The sequence below is a fragment of the Oreochromis niloticus genome, linkage group LG3, assembly GCF_001858045.2.
Source record: "Oreochromis niloticus isolate F11D_XX linkage group LG3, O_niloticus_UMD_NMBU, whole genome shotgun sequence".
Taxonomy (NCBI): domain Eukaryota; kingdom Metazoa; phylum Chordata; class Actinopteri; order Cichliformes; family Cichlidae; genus Oreochromis; species Oreochromis niloticus.
In genome coordinates this window covers 71,460,783-71,481,353 of record NC_031967.2, presented here as the reverse complement: position 1 = coordinate 71,481,353, position 20,571 = coordinate 71,460,783, and the positions used below count along the sequence as shown (strand labels likewise).

General features: G+C 39.4%; 1 protein-coding gene across 1 annotated transcript in view; it reads left to right on the top strand.

The window, feature by feature from the left end:
- Nucleotides 1–20,571, top strand: part of LOC102080650 (protein NLRC3-like) — a 56,550-nt gene that overhangs the window by 34,926 nt on the left and 1,053 nt on the right. The gene's annotated exons all lie outside the window — the stretch shown is intronic.

Below are 20,571 nucleotides of genomic sequence, written 5' to 3'. Positions count from 1 at the left end.
GTGGGCTTTCGCTGGGGTTTGTACAAACATAGATGGTAGAAGACGGCTAAAAAGAAGGTATGTGAATCTGTGTTTCTGTGTCTCTTTAGCAAAAAGCAAACCACCTTATAGATCAAGCAGTTGAGCTCTAAGACAGAGAAACACTGAAAGCAGGGGTGAGGAGCTGCTGGTTACACAGCAGAGGAGATGATGGAGGATCACACTCACATGTGTCTGTCCTTTTGCTCTGCTCTGTGTCCTTTCTGTTCTTTAGGCAGTGGAAGTGGAGAGGTCGGTCCTCAGGAGGCCACAGTGGGGTGAAGACAGTCACTACAAATATGTGATGGTCCACGTGTGTCAGTGAAGCCTAAAGTAGACTGATAAACCAGCCTGTTAGACTGAGATCCAAGCAGTTTGTCCTTAATACTGGATCTCATTCGGTCCACTGGCTGCTGGGATCTCTTTATGCTTCCTACAGTCCAAAGACATGTTTGACATGTCCTGCAGCAGCTGAGATAAGTTCCTGAAGTTAGCGTGTTTACACTGCACTCATGTCACAGTTTAGATAATCTCACTGTTTAACAACCGAGCGTACATCAGGAGAATGAACGGACAGGAGGCACAGAGAATGAAAGGAACACACACTTTATTTACAGTGAAGTAATGTGAAAACACAACGGCTGAACTACACACAAGGTGCCTGATGATTTAACCAATGAGACTCAACAATAAAGTAACTATAACTTAAGTCTGGAGTCTTACTCGTGAAAAACTGTGAGCAAAATCAAACTAACATTTCAGTAGGAATAAACTGGGAGCAAAAGCCAAAACTATGATCTCTGTGAACTACAACAATACTATGATTAACCTGGAGTTAACCTGGAGAGTCACGGCAATGAAGAGAAACAGATGTCAAAGAGAGCTCCAGAGGCCAACCCAGATTGTGCTGGTCTTTGAAGCCGGCAGCCAAATTATGTCCAAGTACTGTCTGTCTGTGATGACGCGGCGACTCCGGCCTAAGGTGGAATCACTGGCGCTGTGGAAAAAGCCGGCACTCACCTGGACCATGACAAGGAGGAGTTTCTATTACAATGTAACTCTGAGATCAGCAACTTTCCTGTAAACTTATCAAATTTCCCCAAACAGATCCTTTGATTATGGAAAATGATATTTATACACCACTGGCCTCCCCACATGTCCTCCCTTTGGAACAATAGTATCGCTGAAACTGGTTTGAGGGTGATGCATTGTTAGTGACTGATTCACTGAACTCTGTGTTTTTTAATCAAATATAAGTTGTACACAAAAAGATTACAGGCAGGCATCTTATGCCATCCCACTGGCACTAAGGCAGTTAATCTGTAACAGCACATTACATTCAGATGTCAAACCAGTGATGCCAGACTTAGCACTTGGCAGCTGTAATTTAAATGATGGTTATTTAGGCAACATGTAAATAAACTCTCTTCCATCATTTTGACTCATCATTTGCAAGCTTTTAATGAGGATCAGTCGATTACGGAAAAGGCTTTTTCTAAATGTTTTTCCTCCATTTCTCCAAAAATTAAAGAAGCATGTTTAAAGATAATTATATTTACCCAGTGGCAGTGTTTCTAAAAACAAGACTATACACAGCTGCTTATCACTCAAGTTTGACAGCATCCCTCATTCTGACATATCTCATGTTATTTACTACATTGATAAGTTAAAGCCATCTGTCTCTGATATGATTGGCACTGTTATTCTCTAAGTTTCTGATTTAAGCCTCCTGTGTCTTTTGGCCTCCGCCTCTTATTTTGTTTATCTTGCATTATTTTTTATTCTGTGAAAATTAGTTAAAAAACAAATGTTTTCCAACACAGTTCTCTTTGGTGACATCTGGTGGACAAAATATGAAGAGCAGTTTGCATCTAAAATCTTTTTAGACTCCTTCATTATGATTAACTCTGCAGAGCTGAGCTCACAGCTTCTGTTTAACATCGTGTGACAGTTATGAGGTCAGGTTGCTGTTTATGTTCCATTTTATTCATAAATAATTTGATGAATAAACCTTCCTTAGTTAAATGTAGCCTGGTTTGATCTAACTGTGCTTGTGACTTCTTGACATTTGGAAACATAACAGATAAAAATAGATTATATATAGTAATAGATCACAGATCCTATAACAGGTTGTTTGTGCTGTGAGGTCTCCACATGGTTATGTAATGGACCATTAAGCAGGTACATTTCAATATAATATAACTTTTATGTATGGTGCATTTTTCACGTCTTTTGACCTGGGGGTTGAATTACTTATAAATTGCTCAAATAGAAACATAATATATATAAGATTATTCTATTTGATGTTGATTTATGAACAGGCTGAATGTCCTCACGTCTGTCATTATGTCTCACACTGGTTCACTCTCTCACATCTATAATCATCTCCTCATAAACACTGTAAAAACATTTAGATCACAAACTGACAACAATGAAGTTTTACCTGGAAGTGCTGAAATGGTTTATTTTGAAATGAAAACAGTTAAATATTGATTGAATGTTGAACCTTCATCAGTAATTTCATGATTTGTGGAAGCTCATTAATAACAAAAATATGTACAGCTGAATTTTTGATGAACTGCAGGAGTGAAAAACACAAGATAATAAACTGTATGAAAGTGAAGAGTTTATAATTTATAATAAGAAACAAGCTTCTGAATAATCAATCAGTTCTGTTTGTGTTTGAAAATAAAAGCCCCTGCGCGTTTTATTTCCTGTAAATTATGAAATCTAATTTTGTGAATGTTTTAATGATGAATATGTTGGTAATGATGCTGCAGCGCCATCCTGTGAACAACAGAACAGGTGTCACATGTTTACCTAAGGTCACTTTCTGAGAGCACATTTTGAACTTCACTAATCTGTACAGTCCAGCGAGGAATGCTCAGACCTCTACATCGGAGAGACCAAACAGCCACGTCATAAACACATGGCACAACACAGAAGAGCTGCCTGGCAGAAATCACAGTGGGCTCAGGCTGGGCTGTATAACTGTACTGGCATACCAAACCAACACATGTACAAAGGCTTTTATAGACTTACAGGTTCCCTCATTCATCCATTGAGCTTGTGGACTCACTGAATGTTTTAATGAACATGAAGATGGTGTTAATCATAAACTATGACCTTAACCCAGCTCAATACCTGTGAGACATTTTAGACTGACCATCCTCATCAAAACATTAAATGAGGGACAGATCACCGCTCATGTGATCTGTACTGTTTCATAAACCTAAACACAACAGAAAATAAAGTTTATTTAAACGTTATTTTTCCTTCATACAGTTTTAAAATAAAACAGACCTGTTAACATCATGAGTGTGGATGTGGAAGCTGCTGCAAGGAGTCGCAAAGTTTCAAATAAATACGGGTCATGAGTGACCACATGGGGGCGCTGCTGGGCACTTTTTGATCTATTTAAAAATACATTGATCCTTCAGTCTGCTGGGTCTGAGCAAACAGTAAAAATCACAGCATTAGAAATATAATAAATATGAATATTGCAGAAAAAGAAGAAGCTTTATTTGCACAGATGAAGGAGAGATCTTATTACTCTCATCTGCATCAATGCTTCAGTAAAGCCTTTATTTAGATTCTGTGTGGAGCTGCACGACCAACATGTGACTTTACAGGAAGTCCCGACCTGCCCGGCTGCAGGTTCAGCTGATCAGAGTTTCTGTGTGAAGGTCAAAGTTCAGTCATCACATGAGTATGTGACATGTCATAAAAGTCACCAGGTTACTCGAACAAACACTGATCTATATAGAATCAAACTTTATGTCTGTATTACCCTCTACATACAGACTGTAACACCGACCTGAAACTGTAAACTCGTCACTTAAGAACCAAATTTACAGTGTCGTGGAAATTTATTAACAAACCCTGCAGACACGATGAGCAGTTAAAACCCAACACTGTATTTCCCATGAGGAGAGACGTCAGTCAGGCGGCACTGACAGTTGTCTCTCATAATGAACAGTTCAGGTCCCTTTTAAACACATTCACAGAACAAAAGGCTTTTACAGCTGCAGTCCACACCTTGGACCTCCCTGAGCCTGGTTCTGCTGGAGGTTTCTTCCTGTTAAAAGGGACTTTTTCCTTCCCACTGTCGCCAAAGTGCTTGCTCATAGGGGGTCATATGATTGTTGGGTTTTACTCTGTATCTATTATTGCAGGGTCTATCTTACAATATAAAGCGCCGTGAGGCAACTGTTGTAGTGATTTGCTGCTATATAAATAAAGTTGAATCGAATCGAATTGAATTGAAACCCCAACCGGATGTTGTGACAGGGCGGCCCTTAGCAACTGGATTTACAGTGAGGAAGACCGAAACGAATGCAGTGGAACAACAAGTATTTATTTTTCATGCAGCTCTTCTCACAAACAATTCACATGTCGAGCTTCTTCACTGCACAACAATAATCTCTAATGACACCTGGCAGTGTTAAATACCTTTCAGCTGTCACAGACTAAACCATTTTCCCACTAACAGGTATGTTTTTAAATCCCAACCTTCCACCACAGTATATAATACATCAATTTGAATAAATAAATACATAAACAAGGGAGTCCTCTTCCTTACAGATGGCCAGCAATGCTCCAAAACATAATGGCCTCCACATTGTGCCATGGGGACTGGGACCTGATGATCCTGTATGTTGTTATGGCCTACAGGGCGACCAAGCACATTAATACAGGCTTCACCTCAAACTTCATGATGTTTGGCTTAGAATTGAGCAAGCCAGCGGTCGCAGGTTCACCCCACGATCCAGACAACCAACCCTCAGCTCCAGAGTATGTGTAGCAGATGCGTGAGTGGCTGGAGCTAGCCCACCTCATCACCAGGGAAGCCCTGTGGGAGTCATTCACTTGTGCAAAGAGACAATACGACAATAACTGTTTCCAGACACAGTACAAGATTGGAGATAATGTGTGTTATCTCATTAAAGGAACAAGGTCAAAAAGTTCCTCCCACTGTATGAAGGACCATTCTCTGTCCTGGGACAATTGGATGACCTAGTTTATTGGATCCAGATGAACCCAAGGTCTAAAGTGAAAGATGACCAGCTAAAGCATTATCGCTGCTGCGAGCCCCTGGACAATACCTGGGTCCTGGATCAAGCTCATCACTGCTCACCTACGTAGGTTCCACCACCAGCTTTAGAGGATGACCCAGCAGACTGTGATCTGGGTCTGCACAGTCTGTCCTCCACTGCAACTGGCAATGACCCCAGCTGCCATCCACCTCAGTTGCAGCCGATATCGCTGTGATTGTGCTTGTCCCATCATTCCTTTTACCATGTAGACCATGAGAATGGTGGGGGTGCGGTGGGTGAGACCATCTGGGCCAGCAGTTTCAACGACCATCTCACTTAGCTTGGTTTATTTACCACGAACAGTTCCAAGTAGGACTAAAGATTTAGTTCAAGTTTTAAAACTTGGGGACAACATGAGGTCTGTGTATCTGTCAGGTGACGAAGCCATGACCTGGTCCCCTTAGCTTGTGACCTACTGATGGGCAAAAAAACCAAGGGTGTCCCTGAGAGCTCCAGAGCCGCATGAAGGTACAAGCAGCACAAACACCATCAATCTGAGCTCGGAGCAGCACAATGAGGCCATCTGTTACCCTGCTGATCAATACGTGTGTGCGTGCAGGGCTACGCATGGCTGAAAGAGTGCCTCTGCAATGATGAGGGGAAGAAGCAGCTCATTAAAATCAAAGATCTCCATCTGTTGGCCAACAGGCTCAATTTCCTGTGGTTGGAAACTATTTTGTGCAACTTTTTGCATTTACAGTTTTTTGAAGTATCGATAACCTTCTGAATTTTCTCTAATTAGAAATATATGTAAATAAAACAACAAAAAACAATTTCAATTTTTTAAATATTTTATTGCACTTTTTTTTGCAGTTTATGTGGTTACTATGGACTTAATGCATACATATTATTAAAATTTGGGAAATAATGGTTGTGTAGCAACTTGAAATACTCCCCAAAATGGCACTACAGCATGTAGAAATATAAAGATAAGCTCTGGCGGACTTGGTTCTATGGTAGGTCTTAAAGGGTTAAATATGCTCAGTAGATTAACTCCAGGTGAGGAGATGACAGCTCCGCCCAGGGGCAGACACAAGAAAACTACCAGAAGCTCAAACGGACTATGATAGTAACTGTTAACTCAATGAGTGTTTTCAGATCAGACCTATTTCACAGTAGCTATGATATGAAATATCAGCTACATGTTATTAATTTCTTAAATCAACTGTCTGTATTTAAATAACGCGGAAGTTCAGTTATAAAAATGAGAAATAAGTAAACTTTTTCCTGTTTACTTATTTCAGGCTGCTGTGAAACATGTTTGTGCTCTGATGTAGTCATTAAAGTAAGAAAAACCAACCATTAAAATGAGCTGGCTTTCAGTGCGTGGTCCTCTCTGCTGGAACAGAAGCTGATCATATCTAATGTTTGTTTCCTCAAAGCAGCACAGAGATGCTATTGGTTTATTTTGCATTACAAACAAATTATCCAGGTGCTGAAAGCAGGAACAGTCAAATCTGCATGACTCAGACTTCTCACGCTCACCTTCCATTCATTACATAAATGCAAAGGTCAAGTCTTTTTTAATGTTACATAAACTTTGTTTACATTAAATGGTAACTTTTTGCGGTGCAAACAGGAACACTTTGACTGACTCGGACACTGAGTATAAAAAGTCTCACTGATTCACACGGTGAGACAGTGAAGTGGTCTGAAGTGTACGAAAAATCAAATATACAAATCATCAGATGTCTCTGGCAGTGGTCATTGTTAGAAACTGCTGCATATCAATACAGTTTAAAAGCCTTCACATTATTTGGCATTTGTGGGAACAGCAGGGTGATGTGTAGAGTGCATAACAGTTTTTCTTCCTTCTTTAGGGCTTTTTTAAAGGATTTTGGCTGTTAAGGAAAATGAACTAAGCATTGCGCACAAACTGAATTAAATGATGATAAAACAATCACTTATGTGGGCGATGTTCGAAACATCACATTTGATACAGAAATGTTTTAAAATACTGTTTGTGAGCTAAACAGATGGGATAAAATGACAATTTTCTTTGTTTTTCTTTGCCTGACTCGTTTGATTCTTTAACCATCAGAATTGTTGTCTGAAGGCCAACAAAGATAGTCAACACATTTACTTTACCAAGTGGATCATCACAGCCTTGCCATACTGGTCCATTTGATCGACCTTTGATGTTATTATTTATTTTATTTTATTTTCAGTTCTTATAGACAGGACAGACATGGCCGGCGTATGAAATGACAATTCTGCGGTAGCATCACAAAAATCCTAAATAAAGGATTACAAATGCTTTTAAACATGCAGTGCTGAGCTTTACGGAAGTCCAGACAGTTTAAAATACTATTTTAAGGGACAGCAGCAACAATTTATCCCATTTACTTTTCCATGCTTATCATGTTACCACGGCAACCTTGAATGTGTTATGGGGGATTTTGTGTGATAAACCATCACTAAGTATCCCAGGATTGTGAAGTGGAAGGAAAATTATCCATGGTGTTCAAAAGTTTTTACCATTAAATATTTAAAATGTGTGTGATGCATTTGCATTCAGCCCCCTTCGCTCTGCATAAGGCGGTCTTCTCAGACCAAACTAAACTTGCTTTGGTTTAGACCAGGCTTCTATTTATTGTCACCCGTTGGACCAACATGCAGCTGCTCGTCTGCTGTCTGAGCATATTAACCCAGTTTGGGCCTTTCTACATGGCTTCCTGCTCCTTACAGGATCCAATCTAAAATTTTACTTTTTGTTTTTAAATCACTCAACAGCCGAGCCCCAGCTGACCTGTTGAGCTCCTATTTATTTATGCTTCAGAAAAAACCACGACGTGCAGTTTAAAACTAACCTTAACTATTCCACAGTCTAAACTTAAATCTCGTGGTGACAGAGCGGACCTGCCACAGAGATGGCTCTGTGGCAGGTCCGCTCTGAATCCGCTCTGAATCCGCTCCAGGTCCCAGACTCTGGAATAGTCTGCCTCTAAATATTAGATCTGCACAAACGCTGGAACATTTTAAATCATTACTAAAGACACATTTTTATGACTTTTAACACACATTGACTAAAATGTTTTGGTTTTAACAGCCTTAGTTGTTGTTGTTGATTTTATTTCTGTTTTTCTATATTTTATGGCATCATTGTTGTGAAATTTATTTATTTTAGTGGCATCTACACTGTTAAGCACTTTGTGCAGGATGGAGTGTTTGGAAATAAACACTAAGAGTAGTTGAAAAACCTAATATTCCATAGGAACGTGAACACATCATCCCCACAGTGAGGCATGGTGGTGCCAGGATTTCCTCGGCAGGGATGATGGATGGAGCTAAATATCCTTAAAACAAACCTATTAGTGTCATGAACCTTCATGAACCCATGGCTCACACAAAGAGTGTACCAAAATGCAGCATGCAGATAAACTATTTACAAGACATTATTTTACAACCCCCCTCCCGTACATCAACATAGGGATTGTGGTTTTGCAGTGGAGAGCAGAAACCAGAATGAAAGGCAGTTGCCATTGAGAGATGGATCTCGTGGGAGTCTCAGGAAGTGAACAATGGAACAGGGAATTCTGCAACAGAGGGAGAAGAGGTTACTGGACAGGTAAGGATCAGAAGGCTAAGGTGAGTATGTCGGAGATGGTGTTTTCTTACTTGGAGGTCCAGGTCGGACGGCCCTGGGGAGGTTGTCCGCGGGAATGTTACCAGCATGTCCAGAATTGTCAGGGCAGGCAGGCAAGGAGGTAAGATGGAAGAACCACAGCAGAAGAATGAGATCACGGCAGTAGGTGAGTTCAGTCTGTGGTTATGAGAAGCTTAGGTGTGAACAGCAGAACGAGCTGGTCAAGAGTAGCAGGCAGCACCGGTTTAAGAAGCTCTCTTGCTAATGATTGTAGATGAGCCCCAGGTGAGAAGCTGGCAACTCCACAGCCAAAAGGGTGGATAGAGAACAAACCTGACACCAGTGGAAAAACCTAGCAACTCACAATGACCATGACAGTTAGATGCTGGGGTGGAGGTTCACCTTCCAACAGATAAATGACCCTAAACATAGAGCTAGAATTACAATGGAGTGGTTTCAGATCAGAGTATATTCATGTGTTAGAACAAAGTCCAGATTATAATACTGCTGAAAATTTATGGCAAGACCAATGCTCTCCATCTGATCTGGCTGAACTGCAAAGATTCTGCAAAGAAGAACGGACAGAAACTTCAGTCTGTAGCTCTGAAAAGCTGGAAGACAAACCACAAAGACCTGCTGTCACAGTCCTGGGTCAGTGAGCCGGGTTTCTGCTTTGGACTGTCAGTAAATGATATTCAAAGTTGGGTTAGATTCTCTGAGTGGTTTATGTCTGGGTTTCTTGTACTTATGAGTTCTTATGAGATTGTTTAGTTTCTGTATAGTTTGTAGCTCTGAGGTTCTCAGTTCTTCTTTTATCATGTTTACAGTGCTAAAAGTATCCTTCAGTTCTTAAAGACCATAGTTTGTCAATTTGCATATTAATGGTCATAAACTGATTAGAGTTAGACCCGATATTACGTATCAGTACTGTCCGATCCTGACCTAAATTACTGGATTACTGGAAATGGAAAATGTAATCTGATATAGTAACTATCACAAATTATTATCTCCCCAGAGAACTCACTTCTATCATACTCATTGCAGTGTATATCCCCCTGATGCTAAAGCTAGGTGGCCAACCTTCCAAGAGAAAATCATCAAAGACCCCAGTCACCCATCACATGGACTCTTCACCCTCCTGCCCTCTGGAAGGCGCTACAGGAGCCTCCGGACTAAGACCACCAGGTACCGGAACAGCTTTTTCCCTACAGCTGTCAGACTCCTGAACTCTGCCTCCTGACATCTGACTCACATTAAACTTGTGGACTGAACATACACACACCCACAACCACCTACACACACACAATAGAAAAAAACAAAACAATGGACAACCGTACCCTCATACACACAATAATAGAATGGACTGAACCACCACTCACAACCACTAGCACTTTATATAGCCTCTGTAGAAATTATCCACATATTTCACTTATCTTAACTGCACTACTGTAAATGCTGTATAGACAATTATTCTGTAAAATAAGATAATTACAATTCTAAAACAGTTTACAACTGTTTATAACTTGCATATTTCATATTTCTGTATGGTTTTCTTATTTATATCCTTTTCATAGCCTGTACATACTTATAGTTATAGCATATTCATAACATACCTTCATACCGTGTACATTGTAACATACCCACAATAGACCCATATTTTGTACCCTCATACCTATAACAGACCCATTTCTGTAATATTTCTATATATCTATATTACTGCTAATATATATTTTGTAATATATCTATATCATGGCTAAAGCACTTCTGGATGGTTGCAAACTGCATTTTGTTGCCTTGTACTTGTGACATGTGCAATGACAATAAAGTTGAATTCTATTCTATTCTAAAAGCACCTCACAAAACTTGCAACATGGGATAACTCAGCTTATAACCTAAGGACGTCGGGGCAGTATGCGTCACGTGACAGAGTGGCTGTGGTGTACGAGACCTGTCGGTGGTCTGGTTGAGCATTTGGAGCCTCGCTACGTGCTTCCAAACCAGCATTTCATCTCAGAGAAAACTATCCCAGAGAAGTAAAGCAAGTGTGTAAGTTCATCTCTGAATGTTTGTAAAGCATTCCCGCGTTAAGCTTAACAACCGATATATGGAGCGCCTGCCTCATTTTCTCTCCCCCTCCCTCTCCTGTCGCTATGAAACTGATCAATGATCAGCTGATCAGCTTTTCTCTCTTGCTTATCGCCCACTTTGCGCCAGAAAGAAGAAACCAGTGGATAAACAACAGCAGCAGGTTTGATCAGCTGTTGTTAGAATCGATTTAATATTAATTTCTAGTATCAGCTGATGTTTGCTGGAGCCACAGCTGTAAAGCTGCTGGTCATGATATCAGTTTATATCAGTTGATATCAGCAGATATTCAACAGTATTTCTTCTGTTTTAGGTCAGTGTGTCTTCATCACATGTCAGCTGTATGAGTATCACTTTATTAAAGAAGAGATGAGCTGGGATGAAGCACGGGCATACTGCAGAGAGAACTACACAGACCTGGCCAAAGTGTTTGACCTGACAGACATGAGAAGACTTCAAGACTCTGCACAGAATCAAACAGAAGCCTGGATTGGACTGTACAGCGAGCCAGGAAGAGACAACAGGACGTGGCACTGGTCTCTGCCAGGGGAGGAATACACTGAAAATAAGAGCTGTTGGGGAGATGGAGAGCCAAATGATTCTGAATACCCTGAGAACTGTGTGATGAAATCAGAGAAGTGTGTAGATGTTCCATATACTCACACATATCCGTTCATCTGCTATAACGGTGAGAATTTGTGGACAGTAATATAATAATACAATATTTATTAAAAATGTTATAATCTAGTTTATAATCTGTGTTATATCATATGTCTCTGAAAAAGAGTTTTAAGAATGAGACGAATTAGTTGATAAAGATGTTTTTGTGTTTTTCTGTTGACTCGACAGAAACGATGAAAGGCAATAAAACCTTTCATTTGAATGAGACGTCTGTGACCTGGACTCAGGCTCAGAGCTACTGCAGACAGCATCACACCGACCTGGCCAGTGGACTCGATCAGATATACAGTGAAGAGTTTAAGAATCTGCAGAAGTCTGAAGCCTTGTGGATCGGCCTGTTCAGAGACAGCTGGAGGTGGTCAGATGGGAGTAACTTCTCTTTCAGATACTGGGACATGGACTCATTTAATGATGGACTAAACAACAGGACATGTGCTACGACTCTGTTAGAGAGATCAGGAAGATGGAGCTCTGCTGGATGTGACCAAAGAAAGCCTTTCTTCTGCTATGATGGTGAGTTTAAACAGATTTATCTCAGCTGTTTGTCCAATAGATGAACAGCTGGAATCACTGAGAGGATTTATTTATGCATGTATGTTGAACTTGTGTCAGAGGTGAAGATGTTTAGCTGACAGTTGGAACAGTGATTTCTCTTTGGAGCGGCTGATTCGTCTGAAAAATCACTGAAATGTTTTCTTTTGTTCTTCCAGTGAAACTGGACCAAACATCACGATATTTTTACTCCAGATTTAACTGATTTAATGTTTTCCTTGATTTTTATGGCAGATAAACTGATTCTGATCAGGGAAAATAAAACCTGGGAGGAAGCCTTGAATTACTGCAGACAGAAACACCATAACCTGGTTTCAATCAGCAACCCTGAGGAGCAGCGATGGGTCCAGGAAAGAGCCAAAAACGCCTCGACTCCTTTCGTGTGGCTGGGACTGCGCTACTCCTGCACTCTGGGTTTTTGGTTCTGGGTCAATGACAACCTACTGTGCTATGAGAGGTGGGCTTCAGGGGGAAAGACTGAAGACTGTGACATGTCTGCAGCTATGACCACAGGAGGGCAGCACGAGTGGGTCAGTCAGAGGGAAAATGAGACATTTAATTTTATTTGTATAAAACACTAAAGTTTAAAACTAAAGTCACTTCTTAGCTGCACATGTAGATTTTCTGGGGTGAACTCTGTGTTTCTGCTCAGTGTTTACAGTCTCTGGGTTTGAAATGGGAGAAAAATGACCAACAGATTATTACCTGCAGGTTAGACATGTGCAGAGAGCAGTCTGTGTTTCATTTCCTCTCCTTTACCAGAGTCAGGAACATCTTGGTTTCTTCCTCTTTGTTGCTGGTTTGGTTCATTATTAAACTGTAGCAGGATATTTGTTTTGATTTAGTTCAGATATGGTGATGGTTTGAATGTTTCTGCTTCGTGTGCTGTAAATCTTTGTATCACACCATTGTATCCTCAGCTTGAATTACAAAGCCTGTAACTAAAAGCAGGTAAAACCATGTTTGTGTCATGATTCCATATGAGCTCTATAATCTGATCATGTGTTCATGAAGCCAAATAAACCACTGTGTAATTGCAAGAATCTAAATGACTTATACACCTTAATTTAACCAAGTCTGTCACTGTTACAGCTTTCACAGAACAAATACAAACAGCGCCTCCTAATGATGAGACCAGTTAACAGCAAAGTCAACATGATGCATTTTTACAGCTGGTTCCAAGCCAGTTACAGCAAATGTGCATCCAACACAAGCAACACCACAACTACCTGGATTTACAGGTACAAACTACATATGTCACAGTAATATGCAATTAGCTGCAGTTAATGTAATGATGAAATTTATCTGCTGTGTTGTGCACAGGGGGCGTGTCCAAATGAAGCCTGTGTTGAGGCCCAAAGAGGCCCATAGACCAAAGACAAATGAGGATTTGTTTCTTTGAAATGATGTCACTGCCTCATTATGTGATTTGAGCTGTTGAAAAGACACAGGACTTAGTTTTTTGCGTGAACTAGATCTGAGGTGATTCTGGGGATCGTCACAAGCGTGCACCAACATTGGAGGCACATAATGGAGCCAGCAAAAAGGCGAAAAACATCAGCAGATTGGAAAAAACTTTGACGTGCTGCCGCTCGGTAATAACATAAGTCTTAAATCAGTCTCAGAGGATGGTTAGTTAGGAGCAGTGTTGGGACTAACGCGTTATTAAGTAACGCGTTACAGTAAGTACGTTATTATTGTGGTAACGAGCACGGTAACTAGTTATTATGCCAAAACCAGGAACGCGTTACTCGTTACTGGGATTTAGATAGGCTCGTTACTCGTTACTTCGTGTGGTGGCTATCGCGGAGCTTCCACAGATCCAGTAACATTAGCAAGTGGTGGAGGCCAGCAGGTGGATGAGAGAAAGTGGAGGCAAGAGGAGAGACCCGAAGCGGCCGCCGGTCCGAGTGTCAGGTGAACTGAACTTCAGGCAAGAAGTTATGACCTGCAGTCTATCGGAGTCAGATATAAACCAAGTTTAGGTGGAGTTTATTTTCGGTATGCTGACATTTTACAGTCAGTTACAATAACTCGTGCTGGGTGCTAGCTAGCATGACGGAGTTTCTATACAGCTGTGTGGGTGCTATGTTACTGATGTTGAACTTTATTTTGTTCATACGGTTAATTATTAGAATCGTCTCGTATTCAGAGAAAATATTATGCGTTTTGTATTGGGCTGAGAAGGAACACAGTTTGTCCCGTAATTCAGCTACAATGAAAAAGACACAAAGCTGGAGTTATTCTGTGTTTACGCTGCACAGCTGCCTCTTCTTCTCTCATCCTCCCCCCTCCCTCTCCTGTTTCTACTTCAATCATGAAACTGATCACTGATCAGCTGATCGGCTTTTCTCTCTTGTTTATTTATCGCCCACTTTACGCCAGAAAGAGGAAACCAGCGGATGTCCCGTTAAACAACAGCAGCACGTTTAAGCTTGATCAGCTGTTGTTAGAATTTATTTAATATTAATTTCTAGTATCAGCTGATGTTTGTTGGAGCCACAGCTGTAAAAGCTGCTGGTCATGATATCAGTTTGGTTATCTGGTGAGAGGGAAACATGCAGATGAAACCAGGAGATGTCCTTACTGAATCATCAGAGCTGAACAGGTGATGGAGAAACAGGTTTACCTTTTAGGTGACATGAATGAGTTGAAGGGAAGTTATGAACTGTTTCTGAGAGACAAATAACACCAGGATCCTTTTCTGAGTAGCTGACAGCTGGTAACTGTGCAGGGGCGGGTCTAGCAAAGTGTTGCCAGGGGGCCAGGTAGGGCATTAACAGGGAAAGGGGGGCACAAAGAAATACTTTTCTTTCTTATTCTCATTTAAAATGTCTCGCTTTTAAAAAAATAATTATCTGAGTCTTACAACAAACGATTGATAGATTGATACATATATACCATCAGAACAGTGTACATCACTGTCACAACAGTGTTTATTTTCATTCAAAGGCTTTATGATTTTTCCTATAATGGTGGGCCGGTCTCTAGTCAAAATGCCCGGGACGATTTTTTGTCCCAGTCCAGCTCTGTGTGCAGCTCATCTGCAGTCTGGTGTTACCTACATCTTCCTATTCAGAAGGCAGAATTTCTGAGTTCTGAGTACAATCAAAAGCACCACGACTGCAGTTTTTGTGTTTGATGTAAAAAGCAGGCTAGAATCATGGCAGCGGTCAACGATGGTCCAGGCGTGGGATTTCTCTCGTGGAAATGTGCACATTATTTTTTCCTTTCTGTTGGTAGGTGGCACAATGCACTTGTGGCAAGTAAGCAAGCTAGAAGACTGGCAATCTTGCTGGGTATCCAGTTACAGAAGCAACACATTAACAAGAGAATTCTGAGTAAAACCAAAGTTACTTTCCCTAGTAACTAGTTACTTTGAAAGTAACGAGTAACTTGAAGTAACTGAGTTACTTTTGATAGAAGTAACTAGTAATGTAACTAAGTTACTAATTTAAAGTAACTTACCCAACACTGCTAATTAGGTTGGAAATAACCAAAGCAACCAAACAAAAACAATATCACGAACAACATTAACTGATACCAAGCAGGCTAACAGAGATTACATGAACCACGAGGAAGGGGGCAACACAGAGCAGAGTGAGATGGATATTAGGGCCGAGTGGGCACACCCGGGAAACGCAGCTGAACAGAAATTAATTCATGAGACTGGGGAAGCAAAACTGAACGTGACACACACGAGACGAGGAACTGTCAAAATAAAACAGGAAATAACAGGATACCGAGACTGTGACAGAGACACATGAACTTGACAGAGACAGAAAGGTAGATAAACATGGAGACAGCTGGGAACAATCTGAAACTCCAGGAATCAAAATGAGCAATTACTATAACCAGGAACACGAAAAGCAGAAAAAGCACAATTTCATAATAAGTAATGAAGAAACCCAGGAGCACTAAATCAAACACACCTACCATCAAAACTCTCAATTATAAAAATCAGAGAATAATAAAAATCAGTCAGAACTTAGAGTCCAAACACAAACGTTGGATCGAAGCCCCAGGTCCATGACAGTGTCGGCAGCAGTCTGAATGAACTGGACAGGCAATTAACTTTGACAGGGTGACATTCGACTCTTTTTGCCAATTTAAATAAACAAAAAAATCAGTGTATATTTACAACCATACTGTCACAGTATACTCAGAAGGAATTGAAGTCATGGTTAAAATAAATACAAAGATATCTGTGTTAGATTGTAGAAGCAGGAGACAAGCTCGACACAGTGTTCTCTAAGTGAAGTCACCACACAACTGGATAGCTGACTTTGAACACACAATATCCTCAGCAGTGTTGGGCTTTGAAAAAGTAATTAGTTATAGTTCCTAGTTACTTCCACAAGTTAGTAACTGAGTTACAATATTAGAAAAGTAACTAATTACTAGGAAAGGTAACTATTGTGTTACTTAAAAAAATGTTTAACCCTCTGGGGTCCAGGGTGTAACTGGCCATTTTTGACTACTTTTGATTTTCCCTCCACATTTCACCTTTAAAAACTGTTTGTCTTGCCTTGTTTGGTATCATTCTTTTCAGCACAACCTCACATGTCTGAATTTACTATATTTTTATTTTTTTATTTTGGCATATTGTATTAACACAATTAATCTAAAATCACACAAAAAACATAAAATCAGGAGAGTAGAAAAAACGTATATTTTTTATTGTAATAACCACAAACATGTTTAATGAATCATATCTCATAACTTTAAATGCAAATAGAAATTGTTTACATTGTAATCTGCCTTTGGTGGCTTTTTGGCAGCACCTGTGACATTCAGCAGTCGCCTCATTGTTCTGACACACAATACAAAACTATCACCTACACTACAAACTAACTATGCAAGACAACACACTAACTGCACACTCCAAACACGCTGCATTTTCTTGTTAGTAACTGTAACGGCGTTGCAATGATAGAAATAGGAATTAGTTAGATTACTTGTTACTGAAAAAGTAACACCGTTAGTAAAGCTGTTATTCCCATCACTGATCCTCAGCATATTTGCATGATGATGAATGAACTATAAAGACTTTCCATGATGCTCATGCTGCTCTGATGCCTCCTGCTCTGTTATTCCCACTGACACTTCTGGTGGAAACATCTCATAAACAACAGGAGAAAGATGTGCAGGTTCAGTGGAACCAAAACCACAGACTCAGACTGAGTAAAAGTTCGTGGCCATTTCAAAATATCTGTCATCCACAGTAGTACAGGTGGTAAATAAAGTTAAGGAAAGTTTATTTAATGGTGTAGAGGTTGCACAGAATGACATGTTTGCTCAGATTTGTTGTGACTGGTCAGAATTAGCCCACAAAAATTAATAAATGTTTTTAAATATTTATTTTTGAAAAAATTGGAAATAAAAGTTAATTCTTCACCAGCTTCTAGCTTTGTTTGATGTTGTGTAGGACAAGCTGGATGTCACACACTCCCAGAAACCTTGGAAGCCAACCAGACTTTGAGGGTATTTCCCACCAATGCTGGAACAACAATGACAAAGACAGAAGCTGACTCAGACTCAAATAGCTTAAAACCTATGTGATTATAAGAATGAACAAACACATTGTAGTGACAGAAACACAGGGAGGCAGAAAATAAACCAGACTGAAACCAAGAAATGCTGCTACAAGAAAGTAAGAAACCAATACAGAATATATAATCATGAAACCAAGAATAATCAAAAGTACAAAACCAGAAAAAACCCAAACATCCCAAAACTCCAAACTCCAAAAAATCCATCATGACATCATATTACACTTTTGTTTCATTGCTCCCTCCTTACCACATTTATTGTTATACCTTGCCAGTGTTTTGGGTCAGATTGTCTTCTCAGTCTGGAGCTTACTGTGTACCTTTATGCTAATAAATGCTGATCCACTGTAAGCTTTGAAACAGGATTTTGAGTTTCCTAGTGTCAAATAAAAATGAAATAAGCACTTGCTATTTCATGCAGTGCAGATATAGTCATGTGAAAAACACAATTCTTCTGTAAATGATTCTTCTTAAGTTATTCAATTACTACTCATTGTTGAGGTGATTCTACAGGGGTGCACTGTTTTATACAGAGTGTTCTTTATACAGGATTTTGGCTTTTTACATCTTTTATACACTTCACCTGATACAGACCAAATAATTTTTCTAACTGAGTTGATACATAAAAACAAAAATAAAACCTTAAATGAGTAAATGAGAAAGTATGATCATTTTCACTTTATTGTGAGATCAAATAAAGCACAAGATAATTTCTCTAGAAAAGATGAATCAGAGAATATAAAGGCCATGTTTTTGCACGAAATGATAATGTGCTTATTTCAGTGTGGAGCCTCAAGGAGACCAGTGGATGAGACCAGGTCTAAGAAAATGTAAGTGTGTTTTTGATTTATTAGCTGTACATCATGCTGCACTGTGTTCTACATTTTGTCACATTTTTTATGCATCTCTGCTAATTATCTTTAATTATGAATTTTAATTAAATTCCACAACTAAAACTCATTTTTGATCCAATCTTAAAACATCACAAAGTTTTGCATATTGGTTCTTATTCTATAAACTAATGTGAAAACCAGTTAAACCATTTCTTAATTATCTGGTGAAGAAATGAGACCACACAGTCAACTAGGATTTTCTATTCAGAAATAATTTTGCCTGCAGTAAAATTGGATAGAGGACGAGCTGTAACAGCACCAACCTCATGATTAGTTTATAATGTTTGGTGCAAAATAAAAGTTACCAGAGAGGGAGGGAGTTTAGATTAATTAAATTATTGATCTACTTCAAACAAAATTTGGCTTCATGAGTCAGGTTGTAATTCATTAGTGTTAACTAGCATTAGCTAATGTACTGGGATGAAGAACATAATTTAAATGCACTGGTGATGCTGACTGATTGTGATGATGACCTGTTTTCCACTGACAGGCAAATGTATAAATTTGGCTGTGTTAACACTAAACTACAAAGAAGATTATTTTTACCCATCACCTTATTAATACACTGCAGCCCGGGACATCTCGACCCTCCTCTTTATGTAGGGTCAGGGACCCCTCCTCCTGATGTTGGGTATTTTTCCATTCCTTGCTTTTTCCCTGTTCAATATCAAAAATTAGCCTAATATGTATTTTCTCAACTCTACAAATGTCAACATTAACCCCAATTATCGATATAACATGTTTGTCAATACTTTTCCCCAGTCAATTGTCAATTTTGCCCTTTGTTCTTCTTAAATCTCCGACACTTGTCTTACATAACCTTCTGGCACTGCTCCATAACTCTCCGAGCACTGTTCCCAACATCAATCATTTTTATCGGGTCCTTTATGACAGTTTTATGACCAATACTCCGGAAAACTACAGATATCAAACATACAGCAAAGATAAAACAATTAATCTTCCTGACAGCTAAGTAGAGTTCGCTGCCAGGGGTGGGCTGCTATACCCGTTAAAGAAGGGTTTTTCACAATTTTGGCAACCGGAGATGGGCAAAAGTATCCCAGGTGCACTCATAGGTCGGCAAGTTTTGTTTACTTTCATGGGATAGAGATGAGTGCTTCATCACTTTCTGGCAGCAGAGAGGCTTCCAGGTGCAGCTCAGCGGGGCCAAGTTTATTTAACCCTTTGTTTGGACTAGTTACCATTGGCCATAATACAATCAAAGGTTACTTATTGGTCATAATCAATACATTTCAGACAGTATTGATCACATATGCTCATTCAACAAGTAGCACCAACTTCATTAATATACTTGTGAATAATATTTGATCTAAAGATGTGGGTCTTGTGATTTTAGACATGCAGGTTAAAGGCTTATAACAGTGATTCCATTATATAAACACTCTGGTGCATATATATATATATATATATATATATATATATATATATACGTATATAGCGAGAGAGGGAGAGAGAGAGAGAGAGAGAGAGAGAGAAAGAGAGTATCCATGTATATATGATTACATAGTGTATATGTGAGTATATGTCCAGTGTATGATATATATGTCATAAAAATCCACAACAGTATCACAGCTTCTCCTATCATCATATAGAGAATGTGGGGATGTGTGGGAAAAATAAAATGTGACCATTTCAATCTAGAATCACCACAGGAGATATTTTCACCGTGTAGAAATCGATGTAAAACAACTGTGGCACTCCTGGTTGCCCAGCAAAATATTTACACACATTTCAATGTGCACATAAAATGAAAATAAATTACATAACATCGCTTTCATGTTTGTGTTTAGTGTTGATGGTGCACCTTAGACATTAATGCAAGTGAAGTGAATGTAAATGCAAAGCCTGTATGCTTGTATTTTAATGTTAATATTTATTCTAATTCACTTCCCTTTCAAATAAATATTGTTGATAATTTTGTTTTTTAAGACAAATTTTTTCTTTTTTCTCATTTACGCTCATCATCACACTGCCTGCATCCTTGAATGTTTAAGCTACAGACCACATAAATAAAGACACAAAATATAAGGACCACATTTACTGTTACACATTGGCTCTAATGAATAATTTGCTAATGAGTTCTTAGA